The sequence below is a fragment of the Panthera uncia genome, chromosome F1 (assembly GCF_023721935.1).
Source record: "Panthera uncia isolate 11264 chromosome F1, Puncia_PCG_1.0, whole genome shotgun sequence".
Lineage (NCBI taxonomy): Eukaryota > Metazoa > Chordata > Mammalia > Carnivora > Felidae > Panthera > Panthera uncia.
Window position 1 is genome coordinate 10721880 of NC_064813.1, and position 13564 is coordinate 10735443.

The 13564-nt window shown below is 48.8% G+C and overlaps 1 long non-coding RNA gene across 1 annotated transcript in view; it reads left to right on the forward strand.

Moving 5' to 3' along the window:
- The first annotated feature begins 2259 nt into the window (after window positions 1–2259).
- Window positions 2260–13564, forward strand: part of LOC125925114 (uncharacterized) — a 30204-nt gene continuing 18899 nt past the window's right edge. The window contains exon 1 of the long non-coding RNA XR_007458706.1: window positions 2260–2342. This is a non-coding gene — a long non-coding RNA (uncharacterized LOC125925114). The remainder of the gene's footprint in view (window positions 2343–13564) is intronic.

Genomic DNA, 13564 nt, shown 5'->3' on the forward strand with positions numbered 1-13564 from the left:
AGTTCGAGATGCTTCTGTTTTTGGAAGACTCAGGAGAAGAGCAGCCTTCAGACCTGGATCCTTCAGGCCGATGCCGCTGGGTGAGGATTCCCGGCATTCTTGTTCAAAAGGAGAAAACATGCAGTCAGGGGGGTCCATTTTAGGCAAAAATTAGTCACGAAAAGTAGGCTGGGTCCGCAAAGCCAGAGCCCGACTGACATTGGGCAGGGGGCCGCGGGGCGGTGGGGCAGCTGGAGAGACTCTTCCTCTCTTGTGTTGCTTCTCAGCTTTGATTTTTCGGGTGACGCCGGTGATGGGGCCAAGGATATAGGGGGGCCAGTGAGACGGTAGCAAGATGACCGTAAACGTGTGGGTCTCTTAGTGGAAGGAGCCTCGGGTACACAAGGGAGGTGGCTGGCGGCGGGCTGGTCACTTCGAGGCAGCCAACACGGAGGCATCTGGTTTTCGAAAACTGCCTCTGTGGTTGATAAGCCTGCGGTCCCTTATGTGATCACTGGCATCTAGCTCCAGCCTCTGAACACTCGAGAGATGCATGATTCAGCCAGAAAGTTGCTTATTCAGCCAGTGGTTTCCTAAATACTGTTCTCTTGGCTAACGGATTACTGAAGCCGCGTAAGAAGAAAGTGTAGCAAGGGAGAAGACAGGGTCTCTTCCTTGAGAAGCCCGCGCTCCTAACAAGGAGAAAATACCAATATGTAGGAATTGGTGAAGGCAAGGTCGGGGGCCATAAATAACACAGTATGATACCAAGTACACGGACCTAACAGTAGGCCAACAAGGAAGGTCAAGGAGCCATGGGTTGGGGAGGCCCGGGGACAGCTGCGTGAAGGAGCAGAGGTTTGACTCGGTTTCAGAAGAGAGGGGGGACGTCAGGTTTGCAGAGAGGAGGGAAGGTTCTTCAGGTGGAAACAGGAGGCACAGGGAAGGGACCTGTTCAATAGGCGACGGGAAGAGTTTCACCTGAATGGGGAGCGGGCCGTTAAGAACAGGAAGGCCGGAGTGAGAACACCCAGTCCAGCCACCAGTATAAGCGGAGTCTGGATTCTCAGGGCAGTGGGGAGCCACTGAAGATGGTTGGCGTGGAGGAATGACATGGCGGGAATCAAGTCACGTTCGATATTGGGACAGACTCAAGGATTTTTTAAGTGGGAGGAATCCTTAGCATAGAGTCAAGCCCCTCAGTTTGAAGGTGAAGACACTGAGGCCCAGAGAGGCAAGAAGGTTGTTCAGTGGGTCCTCGGGCCAGTCAGGCCTCTGATCCCACCCAGTGTCCAGGGGCCCTGCCTTCAGTGCTTCGGGCTCCTGTGCTCTCTGGAGCACTGCACTTGTCACCTTTTGGGGAACCAGGCTCGGCCTGTGCCCCTTCCCGGCCACCGTCCCCCTTGGCTGTCTGGGATTCAGATATCCTCGGAAAAGAACCTTCTTCCTGGCGCTGAGGAGCCCAAACAACGATTATATCTGGAATGACTGGGGAGTTGGAGATATGGCTACTGATGACTGATCTATCGTACAGCTTGGACATTTGTTCTTGCATCGAATATTTATTGAGCACCTACTAGTCAATAAACACTGCGCGATGTGCTGAGAAGGACTGGTTTGTTAGGCCCGTGGAAAGCAAGCAAGCTTAGGAGGGAGATGAAACACAGGGGTGGGGTGTGGAGGAGCACAGGGGTGGGCAGGGAGGCCAGGAGCTAGTGGGGAAGAACCTTCTAGGCAGAAGAAAGTCCAGATATTTTTGAGACAGAGAGAGACAGAGCATGAACGGGGGAGGGTCAGAGAGAGGGAGACACAGAATCTGAAACAGGCTCCAGGCTCTGAGCCATCAGCACAGAGCCCGACGCGGGGCTCGAACTCACGGACCGCGAGATCATGACCTGAGCCGAAGTCGGCTGCTTAACCGACTGAGCCACCCAGGCTCCCCAAGCCCGGGGTTTAAATGCTGCGCAACAGGGAGCCGTTCTTTATTCGGTAAGAACGTTCAGGACACGCACTCTGTGCCAGATGTGGATCTGAGCCCCGTGTCAGTGTTTCCAGCACCTCTTAGAAGACAGACACTACGATCATCCCCTTTTTGCAGATGAGGGAACCAAGGCCCAGGGAAGTTAAGTCACCCGCTCAGGGTCGCCCGGGTAGCGATGGGATGGTTAGGACTGAGACCACACAGTCCAGTGTCCGCGGTCACAATCGTAGCCACGGTGCTCTGTGGCCTCCTCTGAGGGTTTTAGGGAGAGAAGCAGAGAAGCGACACGGGGCAGTGAGGGACGAGCTGGGCGGGCGAGGAGACGGGCTGTGCGGAGCTGTGTTTGGGAACCTTGGGAGTTCAGGAACCAGCCAGCCCACAGGTGCCACCCCTGAGCCCGGGGTGGGGGGGTGGGTGGCAGCCACTGCCAGCGTGGGGCTGACGACAGAGCCTCGGGACAGTTCCCTCTTCAGGTGCTGGAAGGGATGCCCGTTTGTGGGCGTCGTGGGGAGGGACACCCGCCCCCCTCCCTTGTGGGTTCATGGGCGGGTCTCATGATTAAAGGACGCAAGAGCTGCTTTTAATTGATTCCAATTAATTCCATACATACGGGAGCCCCAAAGACTGGGGAAGCTCCAAGACACCAGGCAATGGAGGCTGGGAGCTAAGGAGGAGGGGAAGGGGTCTGGGGCTGGGGGGAGGAAGCAGTTCACGGGACGACGGGAGAGCAAATGTCTGGGAAACAGATGTTGGTCACGTCGCTCAGTCTGATATAAAAAGTCATCTCTGGTAGGAACTCTCCTCCTGGCACAAGCCCTTGATCTATGTTTTTTAGGCAGTTAAGGGAAGGGTAAAACACAACACAACACAACACAACCTTTCCTGAGTCAGCTGGGTCCCGATTGCCTTCTGCTCACAACAATCCACGTGTCAGAGTGGCAGACTGTGGGGTGGCATCCCCTGCCACCCCCCCACTGTTTGGCGACAGAGGAGAAAACGGAGAAAGGACGGTGAAGGTCGGAATCCGGTGTTGCTGAGCTGAGGGCCTCCCCGAAGGCTCCTGTGGAAAGCGCTGTTGGGAGCCAGGTGGACAGAAAGCAGGGGTGGGGGGCGGGGAGGAGGGAAGGCAGGTCTGCACACCCTCCAGGGGGCAAACTGTGGACTTCGGGGAGGGGGGGGAGGGGCTCAGAGGCCCAGTTGCCTCTCCAGGCAGGCCGGCGAAGAGGGGCCCTTAGGAGACGTCCCCGCAGTGGGGGAGCCGGGGGGCCCTTGAGTGTCTGCAGAGGTGTGACGGGAGGAAGCAGGCCCTGCTCTGCCAGGCTCAGCTCTCCGGAGGGTAGCCGGCCTGCAGGGAGCCAGCAGGGAGCCAGCAGGAGCCCCACCAACCTGGGTGGACAGGCTGGTGTCCAGCCTTTTTACCTGCGGGGGTAAGAGGAAGGGCTGGGTGGATGGGATCCAGGGGGGTGGTGCTGGGCTATAACTTCAGCCCAACGCCCCTAACACCTGACGCAGCATGTAATGGTGCTCAGCCAGCCCTGCGGAAGGCCTGCCTGCATGCACGCATGCACGAATGCACGCATGCACGCATGCACGAATGCCTGCCTGCATGCACGAATGCCTGCCTGCCTGCATGCATGAACGAATGCCTGCCTGCCTGCATGCATGGACGAATGCCTGCCTGCATGCATGCCTGCGTGCATGAATGCCTGCCTGCATGGATGAATGCCTGCCTGCCTGCCTGCATGCGTGCATGAATGCCTGCCTGCATGCATGCATTAACGAATGCCTGCCTGCCTGCATGAATGCCTTCCTGAATGAATAAATGCCTGCAATACCCATCAGGAAGTGGCACAAAGCCCAATTTATAGCTGGGGGTATAGAAGACGCGAGGAACAGACAGAAAGGAGGGGTCAAAGGTATCTAAAGAGCTTTGCATTTTGGAAACCCGGACAGAGGAGGAGCTGGGTGGGCTTCACCCCTGCTCTGAAGGAGGGTCGTTGCTTCAGTGACAGGCCACTTCCCTTAAAGTTTGGGAGCCTCTGGGATACGACTCTTCCTTTTAAAGCAGAGAGAAGTGACCTGTTAGGCAGGTTAAGAGCTCATCTCCCAAGAAAACCCAGCTGAGCCACCCTGCTGCTGTGGGGGGCGGGGTTGGGGTAGGAGGTTGTCCTTGCCCTCCCCCCCTCCCCCCAGGCTGACTCATCCCCTTTGCAACAGACAGATTGTGTCTGGCGTGGGAGCTGCTATGCAGAGCTCAAAGCTGTTCCCGATTGTTGCAGAAATTCCAACCTGCTGAAGGGAACAGTTGATCTAAATATGTTCTTTTGATGATACTTCGTTGTTATTAGCATGTTATTAATGGGTTCCTAAGAGGAAACAGCAGGTCCCACTGTCTTCAGAAAATCATTTGCTTTTCTCCCTGGGGACTCGTGGCGTATGGGCTCTGAATTCTAAACCCTGCAGTGTCAGGTTGGGTCTGTGTGCCTGGCATAAATCCCGGGCTAAAATCCCGTTGTCAGGCTGCCGCCTGGGGATCAGGATCTCTGGACGTGCTCCCCTCCCGGCGGCAGATGGCATCACCAGGGGATCTGATGACTTAGCAAGACCCTGAAGAGGCATTACGGGGCTCGTTATTGTCAGGCTATGTCCGAACAGCTGACAGCTGTCAAGGCTCCAGGGCAACAAGGAGCAGAGAGCGTGTGGGTTCTATTTCCAGGTGCCCACACGGAAAGCTCACCTCCCCGGGAGGAGACCTGGCCGGCAGGGGTCCTCGATGCCTGTGTGTGCACCCCCTCACCCTGGAGGAGTGTTTTTGGTTCCATTCCCTGGGAGATGTGGTGAGAGTGAGGTTTCTAACCAATCCTCGCATGCAAAGCTCTGGTAGTGGCCGCTGATAAAACGTGATGTTCAGGTCAATTTTTATTGTGTGAACACGAGCGGGAGAGGACACCGACGGCAAGATCCCTGCTGGATATTATCAGGTGTCGGGGTGCTCAGAGCACCCCGCTGGCTTGTTGATGTAGTGCAATGTCGCGGCTGTTTTCTGAGTGCCTGCTGGAAGGCTGAGCGGGGGGCAGAAAAATGAAAGATATTTTCAGTGTCAAGGCGCTCACAGCCTGGCCAACGGTTCCCCAAGAACTCGATACAAGGGCCAAGAGCTCAGCTTCCACATGTATAGGATGGAGGTAATAAAAACCTAGTGGAGACCTTGGGGGATATGAAGGACTCCCGCACGCCAATAAAGCATTTTATGTGCATTATCTGGCATACGGTAGAGTGGATTTAGAGGCGGGAGGCTCCGTCTGCTAAGATATCATCTGTGTTGGACGTGTGTTTGTGCGGGGCTGACCTTGTCTTTGAAAGGGAGGTGGAGAAAGGAAGCTTCCCCCTCTTGGAGGCACTTACCTTCATCTCTGACTCCTTGGTCTGAGCACCCAGTAAGTGTTAAATTAATACATATTGCATTGAATGTCGTTTCCCTTTCTATTGCCCCCACCAGCTCTTGGCCCGGTAGTCCAGACCTTGACTCCAGAGCCAGGCTGCTTGTGCTACATCTGCTTTGCCACTTACTGGCGGGTAGCCTCCCTAGGCCATCTCTCTGCCTCAGTTTGCCATTTGTTAAATACGAACGGTACCTCACAGGGATGGTATGGGGATTGGATGAGTCAGTGTAGGCAAAATGCTTGGAATGGTGCCTTACACATCCTAAATTCTGTATAACTTATAGGCATTGTTATTACCATTTTCACCTTTGAAATAAAGATCCATGGGATTCTGGTGGATCAGGAAAACAGAGAGTCCTGATTTGGAAGGAGGACCCTTGGATCTAATCCTACATTGCCGTATCCTAATGCTCAGGGCCTGGCACATAATAGGTGCTCAGTGAATGCTTGTTGTTTTGAATCGTGTAGAGTGGGTTTGCCAGGGCAGGGTGGGGCAGGCAGGACAGGCCTGGGGCCCTGCAGGCAATTGCCTGACTTCAGGAAGGTGAGGGTCTCTGGGGTTGGGACGCAGGCATAGCTGGGATCCTTGAACAACAGACTAGGGGACCGGCTAGATGTGGGAGGCAAGGAGGGGGAAGACTTGAGACAGGCTGACCGGCCAGTTCCATCCGTGGATGGTGGGATCTGAGTTCGGGTCTGTGTTCAGCTTTTTGCTTTGGATAGGATCAGGCATCGAACCCTACAGCCTACCGGGAAATACCCTTCAGTTTCTTTTCGAGGGCACGTAAATCTATTTTTCCATATCGGCGAATCCTAGGTAGCAGATGCCTGTGTCGAAGGAAGCAACCCTCTTCTCTTGTGAGAGGGAGCATCCTCCTCTTTCCTTCCGCAAGGTGGTTGTGATAGGTAGCGTGGATTCTTAGGGCCACGGTTTAATGAGAAACGAGGGGAGTGGACTCAGGAAGGTTAAAATTAGGGGAGTAACGTAGCTGTCCAGGGAAACCGTCGCCTACTTGCAATTGGGACAAGCGTGATTGAGAGTGAACTTGAATGTAGGTGAGATACCTGGAGTACCACTGTGCGGCCAACTGTGGACACGTTCACCGCCTTCCTCCTCCTTTTTATTGACTGCCGCAGCACTTGACCATGGATGCCGACTAATGTGTTCATTTGCGTAAAAATATCAACTGAACAACATTTTGATTTTACAGCATGATTAAGACATCTTACAAGGTTATTAAAATGGTTTATTTGTTTATTTTAACTATAATTTACTCTCCCATTGGCTAACATAAAGTGTATACAGTGTGCTCTTGGTTTTGGGGGTAGATTCCTTCCATACAACACCCAGTGCTCATCCCAACAAGTGCCCTCCTCCATGCCCATCACCCATTTTCCCCCCTCCCCCTGCCCCCCCCCCCCATTAACCCTCTGTTGTTCTCTGTACTTAAGAGGCTTTTATGGTTTTCCTCCCTCCCTCTCTGTTTGTAACTACTTTTTCCCCCTTCCCTTCCCCCATGGTCTCCTGTTAAGTTTCTCAAGCCCCACATCATGAGTGAAAACGTACGATATGTGCCTTTTCTCTGACTTATTGCACTTAGCATAATACCCTCCAGTGCCAGAGCCTCCCCTACAAAGCTGTAATCATCAGGACGGTACGGTATTGACACAAAAACAGACACATAGACCGATGGAATAGAGAACCCAGAATTGGACCCACAGATGTATGGCCAACTAATCTTTGACAAAGCAGGAAAGGGTATCCAATGGAAAAAAGACAGCCTTCTTTAGCAAATGGTGGGGGGAGAACTGGACAGCAACGTGCAGAAGAATGAAACTAGACCAGGTTCTTATACCAGACACAAAAATAAACTCAAAATGGATGAAAGACCTACATGTGAGACAGGAAACTATCAAAACCCTAGAGGACAAAACAGGCAACAACCTCTTTGACCTCAGCTGCAAAAAAAAAAAAAAAAAAGTTTTTAATGTTTATATATTTTTGAGAGCGAGAGAGACAGAGTGCGAACAGGAAAGGGGCAGAGAGAGAGAGAGACACAGAATCCGAAGCAGGCTCCAGCCTCCGAGCTGTCAGCACAGAGCCTGATGCGGGGACTGAACTCGTGAACCATGAGATCATGACCTGAGCTGAAGTTGGATGCTTAACTGACTGAACCACCCAGGCGCCCCTGCAGCATGATTTTTTTACAGACACTTTTTTAGAGCAGTTTTAGGTTCACAGCAAAATTAAGAAGGTACGGGTATTTCCTATGTGCCTCCTGCTCCCACATACGCACAGCCTCCCCCATTATCAACCTCCTCCACCAGAGTGGTGAGTTTATTATATAATTGATGAATTTACACTGACATAGTTTACCATTAGTGTTTGGTATTGGTACATTGGTATTGGTACATTCTGTGGGTTTGGACAAATGTGGAATGACATGTATCCATCATTATAGTATCGTATGGAGTATTTTTGCCGCCTTCAAAATCTTCTGTGTTCTATTGATTTGTCCTTCTTTCTCCTAGCCCTTGGAAACCATTGCACTTTTACGGTCTCTTCTCTATAGTTTTGCCTTTTCTAGAACATCATGTAATTGGAATTATACAGTATATAGCCTTTTCAGGTTGGCTTCCTCTGCTTAATAATAGCCTATAGTTCCTCTATGTCTTTTCATGGCTTGATAGCTCATTTCTTTTTATCATTGAGTAACATTCCATCGTCTGGATGGACCACAGTTTGTTAATCCATTCGCCTACCGAAGGGCACCTTGGTTCTGTCCAAGTTTTATTTTATTTTTTAAAGTTTATTGTTTATTTTGAGAGACAGAGAGAGAGAGAGAGAGAGAGAGAGAGAGAAAACGTGTGCAGGGGAGTGGCAGAGACAGAGAGAGAGAGAGAGAGAGAGAGAGAGAGAGAGACAGGGAGAGAGAGAATCCCAAGCAGGCTCCACACTGTCAGTGCAGAGCCCAACATCATGAACTGTGAGATCATGACCTGGACTGAAATCAGGAGTTGGAGTCTTAACCTACTGAGCCACCCAGGCTCCCCTCATTGTTATTTTAATTTGCATTTTCCTGATGACATATGAATGGATGTTGGATTTTGTCAAATGTTTTTTCTGCATCTATTGATATAATCATGTCATTCTTCTTTTTTAGCCTGTTGATGTGATGGGTTACGTTAGCTGATTTTCAAATGTTGAACCAGACTTGCATACCTGGAATAAGTTCCACTGGGTCATGGTATACAATTCTTTTTATTTTATTTTATTTTATTTTATTTTATTTTATTTTAATGTTTATTTATTTTTGAGTGACAGAGTGTGGGCAGGAAAGGGGCAGAGAGAGAGGGAGACACCGAATCTGAAGCAGACTTCAAGTTCTGAGCTGTCAGCATGGAGCCCGACGCAGGGCTCGAACTCACGGACTGTGAGATCATGACCTGAGCTGGAGTTGGATGCTTCACTGACTGAGCCACCCAGGCGCCCCAGTATAATTCTTTTTATACATTGTTGGGTTTGCTTTGCTAGTATTTTGTTGAGGATTTTTCATCTTTGTTTATGAGAGGTATTGGCTTGTAGTTTTCTTTTCTTGTAATTTCTTTTCTTGCCTTTGTCTGGCTTCCGTATTAGGGTAATATCAGCCTCATCAAATTAATTAGAAAGAAACACTTCTGCTTTATTTGCTAAAAGAGATTGTAGAGAATTTAAATATTTGGTAGAATTCACCAATGAACTCAATAGGCTTGGTACTTTCTATTTTAGAAGGTTATTAGTTATTGATTCAACTTATTTAATAGATATAAGCCTGTTCAGATTGTCTATTAATTCTTGTGTGAGTTGTGTGTGTGTGTGTGTGTGTGTGTGTGTGTGCACGTGTGTATGTGAGTTTTCATAGACGGTGCCTGTCAGGGAATTGTGTTATTAATCTAAAGTCTCAAATCTGTACACACGGAGTTGTTCATAGGATGTGGTTTCTACTAGAAAATTGCCCTCAAATACAAAGGTATCTTGGTGTTCTTCCTCTTTGGGCTCAGTTTTTGGGAATTCCATCCAGATAATTGTTAGGGAATAAATTACTGTTCTAGAAGACCCACGAAGTCCCATGGATGGTGACGGCGCAGCAGGAAGGATGGCTGGAGGAGGTATAGTGAGGGGATGAGATCGGGTTATCAAAGGAAAGAATGAAGAGGTCAAGCAAGATTGAGAGATATGTGAAGGAAGGAAAAGAAAAGTGAGAACCAACGTACGTATAGAAATGAGGATACAGATGCAAATGAGAGGATACAGAGGCAAATGATATTTCACTCACAGTTTTTGGTGGGAGAGGGCATCTGGAACCCAAGTTGGGCTTGTCCTAGGGTGCGCGCGTGACAGAATGAGGGAAGGCCTGCTGGGGCTCCTTCAGCATGAGGAAGTGCTTCCCAACTTTCTCCAGTTCATGCTGGACAGCAATGAGTATGACTGTCCTGCACGTAGAGAATGGTGGTGATCAGGTGGCACACGGGGGTTAACTGTGGGAGCTATTGATCACAGGAGGGGTCCGGCCTGTGACTCTTGGCCCCCAGGCCTGGCCCAGCAACCCTGGAGACCTTGAGGGAATGATATCTCCTGGCACACCAAGGGGTGTGACCCATCTTGCAGCATGCTGGAAGGAAGCTCGGGCTTTGAGGAAGCAGTTTACCTTGCTCGGGAGAGAGAGAACTGAGGCCCACAAGCTTCACTGATCAATACCGCCTTGGAGCTAGAGATAGGGTGGGTTTTGAGTACAGCGTTCATCCTGTAGGACTCGCTGTAGTTCATGCCACCACCAGTGAAATGACGTTTATCGAGCATCATTCCATGCCATGCTCTGTGCGATGAACAGAAGACCCTGCGAAACATGCTTGCATCCTGGGAAGGAGGAGGAAAGCTTTTTGTCTGGAATCTGTGACACGGTCAGCCCAAAGGCGGGGGCGGGAGGGGCGCCTCTGCTGCTTTCTGGGGTTGGGACAACTGCGGCCCGTGGCTGCCACGGGTGGCAGGCCTTCATTGACCACATCTGTGGCCCTGGCTCCGGCAGCTTCTTCGGGCTCAGCAGACTCAGAGGAAGCAGTAACAGGGAACAGCGGCTCTGGCTATGGCTGAGGGCCTTTTCCAGGGACTCTGTGGAGACTGAATGCCTTGGCAGAACTTTCGGGAATTACAGAGACCTCAGGGCTGCAGCAGGAGAGAAGCAAACTGGCCAATGCCGTGTGGTGGCTGACAGGACTGTTGGAAGTCTTCCCTGCATAGCCGTGGAGACTTAGAAGGCAGACTGGTGATATTGTAATAATGAATAAGGGCAGTGGTGAATAATGTTAGGGACTGAATGTTGTGCACCCCTCCCCTCCCCCCCAGATTAATATGTTGAAGCTCTAACCCCCAAAGTGATGGCATGTGAAGGGGCTTTGGGGAGGTAATTAGGGTTAGATGAGGCTGTAAAGATGGGGCCCTGGTCTGACTGCGCTGAGTGCCCTTGTAAAAGAGACACCAGAGGGCTTGCTCGCTTTCCGTGAGCATGCGCTGAGGAAAGCTCACGTGAGCGCCCGGTGAGGAGGCGGCTGCCTGCAAGCCAAGAGAGGAGGCCTCAGAATTAGCCTGTCTGCCAGCACCCTGACCTTGGACTTCCCAGTTTCCAGAACTGTGAGAAATAAATGTCTGTTTAAGTCCCCAGTCCATCATATTTTGTTACAGTAGCTCTAGCCAACGAATACAGTTGTCATGCTTTATTATCACTCTTTTTTTAATAAATGTTTTTTTTAAGTGTTTATTTATTTTTGAGAGAGAGAGAGACAGAGTGTGAGTGAGGGAGGGGCAGAGAGAGAGAGAGAGAGAGAGAGGGAGACACAGAATCCGAAGCAGGCTCCAGGCTCTGAGCCATTAGCACAGAGCCCGATGCAGGGCTCGAACTCACGAACCGCGGGATCATGACCTGAGCGGAAGTCAGACGCTTAACCAACTGAGCCACCCAGGTGCCCCACCTTCTTATCACTCTCGATTTGATTCTCACAGTGATGCATTCTGGAAAACATATACATGTTTGAAAGTAGAGCCCACCCTCCAGTAAGAGGTATTCTTAGCCACATTGGTTAGAGTGGGTAAGGAGTATAGAAGGAAGGTCTCCTTTCTGGGCTTGGAGTCGGGCCCTATGCGGGCCCTTTACGGACGGTGTCAAAATACCTGTACAAATTGGTAATGACTATGAGCCTGGTCAATACCACTGCGTAATCAATCTGCTGTTACGTGCATCCAGGTCTGTAGCTGCCGTGGTACCTACAGAGGCCCCTTAGCCTCTTACAATGTCCAAGATTACCGAGGAAGGAAAGTTTGGTATAGTAGGAAGCCAATATCAGCACTTTAAAGATCACTACCATTATAGGTGGAAGACAGAGGAGACAAGAACTCAGAGCTTGTATGACCCAGAGCCCCAGCCTTTTTTTTTTTAAACTTAATTTTATTTTTATTTATTTATTTATTTATTTATTTATTTAAAACACTGGCTTTTATTTCCAATATATATTTAAGGTTAATGGTTTCATTTTTTAAGTTTAAATCCAAGTTAGTTAACGTATGGTGTAATAATGATTTCAGGAATAGAAGTTAGTGATTCATCACTTACCTGTAACACCCAGTGCTCGTCCCAACAAGTGCCTTCCTTAATGCCCATCACCCAGCCCATCCTCCCCCCCACCCAACACCCCTCCAGCAACCTTCAGTTTGTCCTCTGTGTTTAAGAGGTTGTTTACATATATATGTATATATGTATATGTATATGTATATATATGTATATATGTATGTATATATGTATATATACATATATGTATATGTATACACACATGTATGTATATCTATGTATATCTATGTACACATATATGTATGTATATATATCTATACATAGATATACATATATATACATATATACATATATATACATATATATACATATATATACATATATATATATACACACACATATATATATATGTATATATATACCACATCTTTATCCATTCATCTGTTGTTGGACAGTTGGGCTCTTTCCATACTTTGGCTCTTGTCAATAGCGCTGCTATAAACATTGTGATGCATGTGCCCCTTTGAAACAGCACACCTGTATCCCTTGGATAAATACCTAGTAGTGCGATTGCCAGGTTATAAGGTGATTCCATCTTTAATTTTTTGAGGAACCTCCATACTGTTTTCCAGAATGGCAGCACCAGTTTGCATTCCCACCAGCAGTGCAAAAGGATTCCTCTTTCTCCGCATCCTCGCCAACATCTGTCGTTGCTTGAGTTGTTAATGTTAGCCATTCTGACTGGTGTGAGGGGGTATCTCATTGTGGTTTCGATTTGTATTTGCCTGGTGATGAGCGATGTTGAGCATTTTCTCATGTGTTGGTTGGCCATCTGGATGTCTTCTTTGGAAAAGAGTCTATTTGTGTCTTTTGCCCATTTCTTCACTGGATTATTTGTTTTTTGAGTGTTGAGCTTGATAAATTCTTTACAGATTTTGGATACTAACCCTTTATCTGATGTGTAGTTTGCAAATAATTTCTCCCATTCTGTTGGTTGCCCTTTAGTTTTGCTGATTGTTTCCTTCGCCGTGCAGAAGATTTTTATCTTGATGAGGTCCGGGTAGTTCACTTTTGCTTTTGTTTCTCTTGCCTCTAGGGACATTTCAAGTAAGAAGTTGCTGTGGCCGAGGTCAAAGAGATTGTTGTCTGTTTTCCCCTGTAGGATTTTGATGGCTTCCTGTCTTATGTTTAGGTCTTTCATCCATTTTGAGTTTATTTTTGTGTCTGGTGTAAGAAGGTGGTCCAGGTTCATTCTTCTGCATGTCGCTGTCCAGTTTTCCCAACATCATTTGCTGAAGAGGCTGTCTTTTTTCCATTGAATACTCTTTCCTGCTTTGTCAAAGATTAAGTTGGCCATACATTTTTGAGTCCATTTCTGGGTTCTCTATTCTGTTCCATTGATCTATATGTCTGTTTTAGTTCCAGTACCATACTGTCTTGATGATTACAGCTTTGTAATACATCTTGAAGTTTGGGATTGTGATGTGTCTCAATCTGGGTTCTTTTTCAGGATTGCTCTGGCTATTCGGGGTCTTTTCTGTTTCCATACAAATTTTAGGATT